The sequence below is a fragment of the Varanus komodoensis genome, unplaced genomic scaffold (assembly GCF_004798865.1).
Source record: "Varanus komodoensis strain SLA01 unplaced genomic scaffold, ASM479886v1 scaffold7_1, whole genome shotgun sequence".
Classification (NCBI taxonomy): Eukaryota; Metazoa; Chordata; class Lepidosauria; order Squamata; family Varanidae; genus Varanus; species Varanus komodoensis.
Window position 1 is genome coordinate 3,885,978 of NW_025336479.1, and position 11,816 is coordinate 3,897,793.

Sequence of the window (11,816 nt, forward strand, 5' to 3'; positions counted from 1 at the left end):
AATAACCCCAGAAAGAAATGGCAACACTCATTTCTGTAACACAGCAGGTCAGTGGAGCTCCCTTCTGTGAGTTCTGCTCATTTCTGGATGTTCCTGAAACTGCAATTCCTTGTTACACTCATGGTCACATCTGCTAGCAGTTAGGCAGAATTGGATTCTGCCTTACACTTTTATTCTGCACAATTCAACAGTGTTCACTGGTCAGATTACAAACAGTTAGAAATACAATACATATATTAATTATGTATATGTATACCATGCATATTCATAAACAAATGCAGAATAATTCACACAATACAGGAACAGACAAAGCAGTCATGAACTAAGTCTCTAAAGTGCCTGGGAGAAAAGCAAGTTCTTTGCACAGTGCCGTAAAGACTACAATATAGGTGTCAACTGAACTTTGGGGAAGGTACTCTGTAAATAGGGTGGTACAACTTCAGAAGGCCCTTTCTCCTGTTGCCCTGTTCCTTGCTTTCTTCATCAGGGACATTTGAAGGAGTGCCTCTGATCTGAAGATGACCTCCAAGTCTAAGCAGATACATAAGGGAGGAGATATTTCTTTAGATACTCTGGTCTCGAGCCATTTAGAGTCTCAAAGAGCAACACCTACAATTAAATTGTATCCGAAAAGGACAAGAAAGCCAGTGCAGCTAATGAAGCAGCACATGATCAAGGCAGTCAGTTCCCGTTAGTAACCTACCAACTCTGTTTTGAATTAAATGAAGCTTCCAAAGCACCTTCAGAGTTACTTCCACATGCAGCACATTTCAGCAATCCTGCCAGGAGGCTATCAGAGCATGGATAACTCTCACCAGGCTATCTCTGTTCAGATAGCATCACAGCTGGTATATCAAGTAGCACTGATAAAAGCAGTGTCTGGACACCAAGGACACCTGAGGCTCAAGTGGCAGCGATGAGTCCAGGAGCATGCTCAAGACACACGCCTGATCTTTCAGGGGAGAGCCGTCCTCCCTAGGACACGCTGAACACCACTCAGCCCAGTGGATGAACAGTGTCTGGACTGAGTCTTAGTTCAGTCCCTCATCCGGTCCATTGCTTGCTCAAACACTGATTTGGGACACCCATCGCCTCACACAGAGTGGGTGAAAAGCAGAGATAGAGCTGGGTGACACTGGCACTGGGTGGCATCTCAGCCCACATCCCTGGGTAAGTGGCCCTGGTGGATCCCTGAAGATGCTGAATAGCACCGGGAAGAAGAACAATGAGCAAAGGTGGCTGTACAGGAGTAGCAAGAGGCGGTGGCAGCGAGGGTGCTGCCTCCAGCTTTTGCGCAACAGCAAGGTGGAAATGGGCAAAGAAAATGAAATTAGGAGAAGAAACGAGATTAGATGAGGTGCATGATGTGGCAGGCAAGAAGAAGGCAAGGGAAGGAGGTGGACATTTGGAAGCAGTCTCTAGAAAGGGACTTTTCAAGGAGCTGAGTGGCTAAGAAGGAGCTCAGAATTCAATAACTGTAGACTTTTCAGTCCAAGGAAAACAGAAAAGTGACAGTACCGGATGAAGCAGATACATTACAGTCTGGTGAAAAAAAAATCCAGTCTCTTCTTTAGTATTATATATGCAGGCAGGTAAGGCTTTCCCAGCCTGGTAATCAACGAATGGCAGGAGCAGGGCTCTGTACGTATGGCTCTCTCTTTGCCCCCGGTTTCTGTGGCAGGCCAGAGATTCTGAGCTCTAATATTACAAAAAAGCATAAATGATTTCTCTACCCACTCCTACCTCCTCATTCACAATTGCATAAAGAATCTGGGAAACGCAGAAGATCATCTCATACTGCGTCAGGCCATGACTTCAGCATATCCTCAGCTCTGGCTGGCAGCTGCTCTGCAGGGTTCCAGGCAGGGCATTTTTCAGCCCTTACTTGAAGATGCTGTGGATGGAACTGGGCCCCTCTGCATGCAAAGCGATGCTCTGCCTCCGGCCCACAGCTTTCCATCGCGGAATCTTCTTGCTAGAGCTTCGTGCTTCAGAGGCTGGTCCAAAGCATTCAAGACAGAGGAGGAGCAGAACACAGGAGAGCGCTAGAGAAGCTGAACTCCACCTCAGCAGCAAAACACAATGGGAAAAGGGAATACCTCTGGGGAAAGGGCCTATAGTGAGCAGCACAGTCCCGAACATCTTTCAGAAAAGGTACTGGATTTACCTTATATCTAATATTATGAGAACAATTTTAGAGAAGCAGGAATATAAAAACAATGTAGGAAAATGAGGACAAATATAACTCATAGGCTCAAAGAAGAAGTAAGTTGTTTAAAAGAAAGTTTTCTGCCCCAGAATTTTCATAACCTTTTCTCCCTCTCCTCCAACTGCTTTAGGATTTTTCTTAATTTTTCTTAGCAGTACAAATTGCATAAATAAGCAAACTGTCAAAGCTCAGTAGCAGAGCACATAATTAAAATGGAGAAGGTCCCAGTTCAACCCTGACCTCCCCAGTTAGAACTGGAAAGACTCCTGCTCAAACCTGGGCGAGCTTTTGCTGCCTATCAGTGCTGACAGTTCTGGACTGGCTGGGCCAATGAGCTCACTCAGCATAAGGCTGCTGCCACCCTGAAAATCAGCCACATTCATTCCCATTTCATCCTCTCCAACTGGGCGCTTCCACTTAAGGCTCTCTAGCTATCTAGCTATCTATTTCTATCCCCCCTTTCTCCCATTGAGGAACTTGAGGTGGCTCCATGCAGTTCTCAGTCGGTCTCCTCTCAGGCCAGCCCCGCACTTGCTCAGCCACAGCATGATGGATGCCTTATGCGCCTTCAGACCATACACTACAGCACACCCTGCGTGGAGGAGGTCCCAGTTCAACATCTCAAACTGATCTCAGGTAGTTAGTGGTACAAGCAGCTTCCTGTGTTCCCAGCAAAGCTAGAAACATGGGCGTGACAATAAAAGGAAACACACGGACATACGCAGCACTGGAGCTAAAAATAGCCCTCTGCTACCACCCATGTAGAGTTTCCTTTCCTATATCCCATTATGTGGGGTAAATAACCTGCTGCCCTCCAGATATTTTGGAATACAATCCTCAGAATCCCCAGCCAGCATGGCCAATGTTGTCCAAAGTGCTTAGGTCTGCACAGGGAATGATATGACATCTTCAAGCCAGGCCTTGCCTACCCTTTGGCAGCAGCCCATGGCTTGGAGCCGGGACATGGAAACGGATGACACAACGATCCTTGTGAGGTGGGATGGCGTAGATATCGCAGACGAAAATAATCCCATGGCGGCACTGCACAGAGGCAAGAAGGGATGGCTTGATGCAGGGGCTGCCTTTCCCAGGAGCAGCTCTCTGTGCTCTTCATTGCCTCTTGTTCCACCCTAAGATTTCTCGAGAACCAAGATTCTGTGCCTAGTTGTTCTGGAGCAGAAAAAGTGTCAGTCCTAGGCGCATTTGCACAGGAAAGAGTCCTACAGCTAGCAATGGGGGATGCTGGGAACTGTAGGACATTGTTTTTCTGTCTAAATATGCATAGGATTGCACCTTAATTTATGCAAAAAGAGAAATCATGCCTATTAGCACATTATATCACTACTCTTTGTAGCCACACAAGTTGGGTCTCACTGGTACAGAATATTACTATATCATATATCATATTACCATGAACTAAACACACTCACTGCAGTCTAGACACAGCCCTGCTTCAGACTTGTCTTCCATTCCAAGGTGATAAAGATGAGGATATTACACTCAGCTAAATTCCTGGTGATGGGAATGCCTTCAGGCCACTAATTAACATGCAGTTCTTGGTCTAGAGTAAGCTTGTTAGTACTGTGGTTTCCTCTGGATGGCAAACCTCGGCAGAGAGTGACATCTCTGCATGACTGGAGCTGGTTAACCCTGGCTAATTGCAGCACAGCTTTTAGAAGGTGCAGCTGTCTCCTAAATGCATTGCTAGTCTTAAACTGGAAGAAAATGTCAGAGGCCGTTCGCCAAATGTTTGCCTTTGGTCTGTCACTGAGACAGGGAGTGATAGGCAGTCACAGATTTCGAGGAGCAGAACAGTTCTGCAGGATAATCCTAAGTGTCTTAAGCCAGAATGAACATCAATGCACCTGACATACATGTTTTGAACATACAAAAATCAGGCATGCGGAGACCTGATCATTTTTCAGGCAAAGCAGATGTGCAGGAGGAAAGTAATTCTTTCCTCTCCTGTTGAGGTCCTGATGAAAAGGCCCCCTTTAAACCTACTACACTGAAGGGACCTATTTTCATCAGGCCGCACCTTCCAGCAGCAGCAGCAGCAGCAGCAGCAGCAGCAGCAGCAGCAGCAGCAGCATCTTTATATCCTGCCTTTCTTCATCTTGCAAGGAGCCCAAAGCAGCTTACAAGGTTCTCTGCCTTTTATCATCAGAACAACCACCCTGTGAAGTAGGTTAACCTTGTGAGTCAATAGCTGGCTCAAAGTTATCCATTGAGCTTCATGGCTGAGTGGAACTAACACCTGGATCTTCTGAGTCCTGGTCAACACTGCCACGCACAGGCATCGCATTTGGAAAGGGCCAATCCTCCATTGAACTTGCTGGGATCCAATAGTCTGAGCTTCATATACATGCACTAACAGCAGCCCAGTGGCTGCTATTTCCATATTTAAGGTACATGTTGATGCAAAGAGAAGCATTCTATGTTATATCAGGTCTGGCCCTCAGAAGTGTTTTGCACTAACTTTACTAGGAATCTGTTCCCTAATAAGGGCACTTAGGACTGCAACCCTTGAGATATCCAATATTTTGTAAGACCCCAGAAGATGTCGGCAGACTGGAACACTGGGCTGCAGGACTCAAAAACCGTTCTCCACAAAAGACTTCTCCCAAGCATGCATTTCAACATGTAAGTAAGTCTGAAAGCCCATGTACACTTATTTGGAAATAAGCCCAGTCCCACTGAATTCTGCAGGGCATACTTCTGACTAAATCGGCACAGAACAGGAGTTGCAAGCACACTAGTAATCGGAACAAATGTAGCTGAATGACGAAGAAAAGGGACTGTGAATTGTGCCAGTAACTTGCCACATACGTCAGGCCAGCCACTCCCATTCAGCCTCCGTCCTGGTAAGATTGCCCTATTGTACACAAAGGATGTATGTGAAAATCAGTGAACAGCCCTTGGAAGTACAAAATGTCAATTATGGGGCTGATATTTAGTAAAACCAGTTCATGCAATCAAAGAGCACTGTCTATCCAAAAATGTTGAGTATGCTTAAGTTGCATTCATTTAAATGGGAGAGTTAAGCACATGCTTAGATCACTCCTGGTGAAGGCGGTGGGGCTTAACTGCTGCTCAGATTGCAGTCAGTGTAATTAGGCAGGAACTCAGACCCAGCCAATGTAACCTAATAATTCAGTGTGCAAATTGTCCTTTTGCCTCTAGCATTGAGCAGGCTCTGATTATCCAGTTGGCACCTTTTACCAGACAAGGGAAGAAAGGCACTGGGCCTTCAGCAGCTGTGTAAGATACAACGATTCAAAACCTATAGCTCTTTCTATCTGTACCTGCCCACACTCAGAAAGCTGCACCAGTTGAACTTTGGCCTGACACTGGGGCCTGAATTGGGGGGGGAAGGAATGGTAGCCCTGTGTGTTGTGAACCTAGGGGTGCAGAACCTTTTCCAGTCTGAGGACCAAATTCCAGTTCAGAGAAAGTCTCAGGGACTATGTTCCAGTGACAGGTGGAGCCAAATGTAAACAGGTAAGACAAAAAGGGTGTTGGGTCAAAATGGAAAAAAAGGGGCCAGTGCATTGGAACATATTCTGCCCGTTTTAAGACTTTCCAGCCTGTTAGACTGGGGGGGGGGGGGCACTGCACAAGAGTTGGTGACGAGTGGGTGGGGGCAGGGGAAGGCCATTCAAGGACCCTGGAAGGTTAGACCTGGGATTCCAGGAGGGCTGAATTTGACTCACGGGCCTGCAGTTGCCTGCCCTTGGTTTAGTGATAAAAGATGTCCATACAATCGCTTGCCATCACAACCCACTCAAACCAGCATCTTTGCACAGACGTGAAGGGAAAGGTGCAAGTGTGCGTGAGAGGGGAGCTTTAGCAAAGCGTTTACGTTGACATTTTGCTCTGCTTCGTTTTAGAGCTGAGTAGATCGTGTGCTCTTGGAATTTGAACGGGAGCATAATAAAACCTAAATAAATGGAAGCTTGGCACGCCTGCTCAAGCACACGTCAAAGTACCATGCTACCAGGAGTGATTTGCGACTTGTGGATGGAGCAGCCTCAGCCCACCCTCCCCCGTGGCCTCCCCACGCCACACTGACTGCAACTTGTCCTGCAAGGCAGCCACAGCAGCTCCTGAGAGCAGATTTGACAGTCGGCCAATTTCCACCTGGCTCACAAGTCACAGTCTTTAGCTAATGCTGTGAGCACAACCCTAAATCAGCACAAGTCAGATGGAGCAAATCTGGTCAGTTGACTCTTTTTACGGGTGATTTATCATTCATTTTTAGCATTTCCTTCCTGCGCTGTCTCCTTCTTAACAACAAGAAATAGCTTCAGATGGCAAAATGGCACTTCTTTATTATTTATTTGAGGAGGAAAGCAAAAAGGAGTTTGAAAAACATTAATAAATCACTGTCAAGGGATCTATAATGACAATGTAAACTCCAATATATAATAAAGTCATACTGTTTGTCTGCCATTGTGAAAGTTTACTGCAGATCATATTTCCTGTGAATAAAATCTCTTAACCTATGCATTTCTGTAGTATCTAAACATTACAGCAACCATTCTGGAATCAATGGAAGCTGAGGATGTGTCTTTCCCAAGTGCCTTTTAGCTGAAGTAAGGGTGCAATCCGATGGCCTCCTGATGTTGCCTGTAGGGCCACGGGATCATTTCGTGCCCCAGCACGGAGGTCCTGAGACCTTAGGGCTGAGAGTCTGGACGCTGAGGCCCCATCCTAGACCTTTTGCAGCCAGCACAGAAAGAATCACACCAGCTGATGCTCCAAAGTCACAAACTAGCCCCAAGGAAGGCTACAGGGGTGCCGGGGGGCAGAGTGGAGAGGGGAGAAGGCTGGGGCTCATGGCTTACAGAATATCGAAATGGTGCCCCAGCCTCTTCCCCTTTTCCTTAACAGCACTTCACCTAGATGGTCAAAATTAAGGGACATGATATATCTAGAATTCAGCAAAGCTTTTGTTAAAGTGCCCCATGATATCCTGATCAGCAAACTAGTTAAAGTGGGCTGGATGCAACAATGATCACGCAAATCCATGTCTGGAAACAGAATCTGACCCAAGGAGTGCTCATCAATGGCACCTTCTCAGACTGGGGAGAGGTAACAAGTGTGGCACTACAGGGTTGTTTTATTAATGATTTGGATGAGGAAGTGCAAGGAATGCTTGGCACAAAACAGGATGGGAGAGCTAATCCTCTGGAGTGATCTTGATAGGCTGGAGCACGGAGCTGAAAACAACAGAACGAAATTTAATGGGGGCTAATGCCAAGTTCTGCACCTGGGAAGAAGAAACCAAATGCATCGTTACAAGATGGAGAATGATTGACTCAACAATACTGGACGTGAGAAGGATCTTGGAATTGTTGTAGATCATAAGCTGAACTATCTTAGGTTACGTTCATAGAAGTATCACTTTCCAATTATGTGAAGTAATTTGTGCTGTGAGCCGTCCCGAGGCTGTGTAGCAATGGGGACGGCATATAAAAACTTTAAATAAACAAATAAGTACCACTTCCCCTTTACTCAGCACTGGTTAGCCCACATCTGGAGGACTGTGTCCATTTCTGAGAACTATGGTTTAAGAAAGATGCAGATAAGCTGGGAAGGGTTCAGAGGAGGGCAACAAGGATGTTCCAGGAAATAGAAACAAAGCCCTGTGAAGAGAGATTGAAAGAACTGGGCATTTCTCACCTCAAGAAGAGAAAACTGGGACACTCTACACTTGAAAGACTGTTACAAAGAGGAAGATCAGGATCTCTTCTCAGAGTGCGGGACATGGAATAACAGGCTCAAGTTACAGGAAGCCAGATTCCGGCTAGATATCAGGAAAAGGTTCCTGACTATTAGTGTAGTACAACAATGGAACCCATTACCCTGGGAGCCTGTGGGCTCCCTCACACCAGAGGCATTCAGGATGCAACTGGACAGCCCTCTGAGAGGGATGGTGTAATATGGGGTCCTGCATTGAGCAGGGGTTTGGACCTGATGGCCCCTTCCAACTCTACTATTCTATGACTCCATGAGAAGCTTCCACCTTCAGAGCCTTACATGCATCAAGCAGAGAGAACACAAGAGTGCACCTGAAGTAAATTAATTGTCAATAGCTTCTTAAAATGAGACAGATGTTTTTATTTGAATTTTATTTTTGAAAGCATTGATAAGGCATCCAGTATGAAGATACATTCTATGGCTTACAAAGTTGCATTCATAATTTGCCTCCAGTTATTCTGCAGATTGCCAGCCATGCTACATGGCGCCAGCAAGCCCTCTTTAACCCCGCATTTCCAGCATTTAAAACTTGTGACAGCAAACATCCCCATTATGTCATGTAAGTGTCAAGTACCATCAAAATAGCAATTTATATTGTGTTTCTCTGCGTGACTGACAGCACAATCCTGTGGTCCCTAGGCATTTCCAAGACAGGGTTGTTAAATAAATAAACAAACCACCCCTTGATGTCTTAAAGATTGCTCTGACCTCAAAGGGGCTTTTCTGACGTTAGAACTCCCCTCCTCTCCTCCAGCCAACAGAAGGTTTCTGCAGTGGCTCCCTCTTCTACATCTGCAGAAAGTAGTGCTGCAGATGTTTTAGACTTCAGCTCCTAGCTTTCCTAAATACTGGCAAAGCTTTCCAAAAGCTGACATCCAAAACATCTGGATATCGTCCTTCTGCATACTCCTGCTCTTCCCTGTTGGAACTAAAGGGGTAGGTGACTCGATGGAGGGTGAGGAGGAAGCAGCAAAGCAAGGAAGGGATCCTAAGCCTGGCAGGCCCTCAACCTTGCCAGGGACACAGAAGCTGGAAGGCAAGGGAAGTTAAACAAAATCTTGGGCTCAGATAAATGATACCTCCGGGGGGGGGGGCAAGATTGCCTCCCACAGCCCTTTCACTCTGCTGGCAAGAGGCAGAAGGGCTGGGCTGGCAGGGCATTGGATGGAAATCAGACTCCAGGATTGGAGAATGTGTAACCAACTGTGTTGTGATAGCTTGCGGGGGGAGGGGGGGTTCTCCTGCAGACTCAAGATGGCCTCAATGGCATGGAGTGACTTTCACCAGCTCTGGTTGGTGGCCCAGCTATGCTCCCATCTGGACAGGGAGAACCTGTCTTCAGTAGTCTACAATCTGGTGACCACCAAATGAGATTACTACAGTGTCCTGTATATGAGGCTGCCCTTACAGGCAGCTCAGAAGTTGGCAGCCTGCACAAAATGTACCAGTCAACAAGGAACAGGGGGTCTCGGTATGTAATATTGATCCTGGCCCACCTGCACTAGCAGCCTGTATGTTTCCAAGCCCAGTTCTAGGTGCTGATCTTGCCTGATAGCTCAGGACTGGAATACCTGATGGCGTGCCCTTCTGGGTATGAACCTACTCATACACCATCATCAACATCAGTGTCTCCTCTGAAGATTTGGAGGCACAAGCGGTGGCCCCCCAGAAGTGCAAAACTGTCCCAGTGAGGTAAGTTTGCTTCCAATATTCCCACCTGGCTGTGATTTTGCCAGATTAAGACTTTGTTCTGCTGTTAGGCATTTGACAACATATGACAGGATATTAAAGGTAATTTTTAAAATCAGGTCCTGGTAGTTTTAGTAATTGTTTTAAATTTGTTTCCACACTGTTTAAAATTCTTGAATGTTAAAGGTTCTTGCTATGAACCAACCAGAAAGCTTTGGATACTGGGCAGATTTATTGAGCGAGTTTTTAAAGCCTTTCTTTGAAATCCAAGGCAGGGTGTTTAAAGGTGGGTCTGCATGTAGCTGTCCCATTATCCCTTCACTGTGAGGCTGTGCAGGCCAGCTGTCCCGCCTCCTATTGTAACTCCTCCAGCAGCCCTCTCCTTTGCGATGGAAAATGCAGTGTGAACCAGCAACATTTCCCATTCCAGATAAAATTATCAATTGCCTTTTGTCGTCCTTTCAGTGCATTGTCATCAATCAACAGCAGCAAAGACACAATCCGAAAAAAATGCAGAAGTGACAGTTTTGCAGCAGAACTCTCTGCAAGCTACATGCACTGAACTTTCCCCCCCTCCCACTCAAGTCTTTAAGGTGGACTCATTTTATTCAATTTGCATTGCATTTTAGCCTGTCCTTTTTCCTGAAAGGAATCCAAGGGAGTTAACATGGCCTCCCCCTTGTGAGCTTCAAGGCCGAGTGGGGACTACCGACCAGATCCCCCGAGTTCCACTCCAATGCTGCAAGTACCAGGCCACACTGGTGCTAAGGTCTTATTTAACTCCTCTAACAAAAGCTCATAACTAAGCTTGATTAAATGATTCACTGCAAGGGTTAATTTTATACTATGCTATTGCACAGGTTTATAGGTAGAATAAAAACCTTATTTCTGGGCAATTTGTATTCAAGTCTGTAAAGAGATTGCATTACGAACTGGTTTTGCCTGCTATTTTTATATCCCATGGCAGCACTCTACTGGTCAGTAACAACAAGCAGCAAAAATGCTCTTTTTGCTTCGAACTCCTTTCACCCAACAGCTGGGGTGATCACTGGTTGGAAAATTCTTCGACTTGGTTGTGCAAATCTAAATTGCTATAATTGCATGAGTCATAAAATATTCTCTGTATAATATCTAATACCTTCTGTAAATTCTGAAAATTACAGCATTTAAAACAAAAACCCACCTTGCTTCTAGTTCTCATGATTGTGAAAATAAGCTTGAAAGCTTGGAAGATCTGTTTAAATACCTAAAAGGGCCTGGACAGAAATTTCAGCAACTTCTGCACACATTTATCAATAATTCAAACTGTGTGCAATATTAAATAAAACATTTGACTAGATTTAATCTGGGCATCATTGCAATACTTACAGGCACTTAAGGTGCAGAATATTAGATTTATAGTTACCTGGTCTGTTAGGAACAATAGACACATGAGCTGCTTATGTCTTTTCTATATGTTAAAAATCACAATTCTGCGCATGCCTACTCAGAGGCAAACTGCATTGAGTTCAAAGGGATTTACTCTTGAAAAATGTGCATAGAGTGAATTGCAGCGTGGGCATCATTTGTTTTGTTGGCACAACACAGCTGGGCCCACCTCCCTTTCTGTCTGAAAATAAACCAACATGCTTAACGCTGCTTTTCTTTCCCCTTTGGCAGAGCAGAAGACATTTTAAAAATGTTAATAGTATAACTTTCTGTTGTGAGATCTTGAGCGAAAAGAGATGGAAAAAGTATCCTTTTTATGTAGGAAGAAAGAGCCTCAGAGTGCAGGGGCGCTTTTGAAGCAGGGTGTCTGAGGCCTCCCTTTGTAATCCGATCAAAAAGTAATCTCCAGTGATACCCATTGTAGTGTGTTAATGGGAAGCCATTCAAACTCCAGATCAATAATGACTCAGGGGAGATAGGACCTGTTCAATACAGTTTCTCAGACTGTGAAAATAAAACGCCAGCCGTCATCAAGGAAACAGCAGCTCTGAAGTACTGAGCCTGACGTTCAGCTGACAGAAGCCCAGTCCAAGGGGACTGCCTCTTGCAAGGGACCCTGCAAAATGAACCAGGGGCTGTCCTAAAAGAAACTTCTAGGATACCAACAATAAACGGAGGTTTGTTAACAGACCCCTTCAAAATATGAAAATAAACAATCAAACCAAAG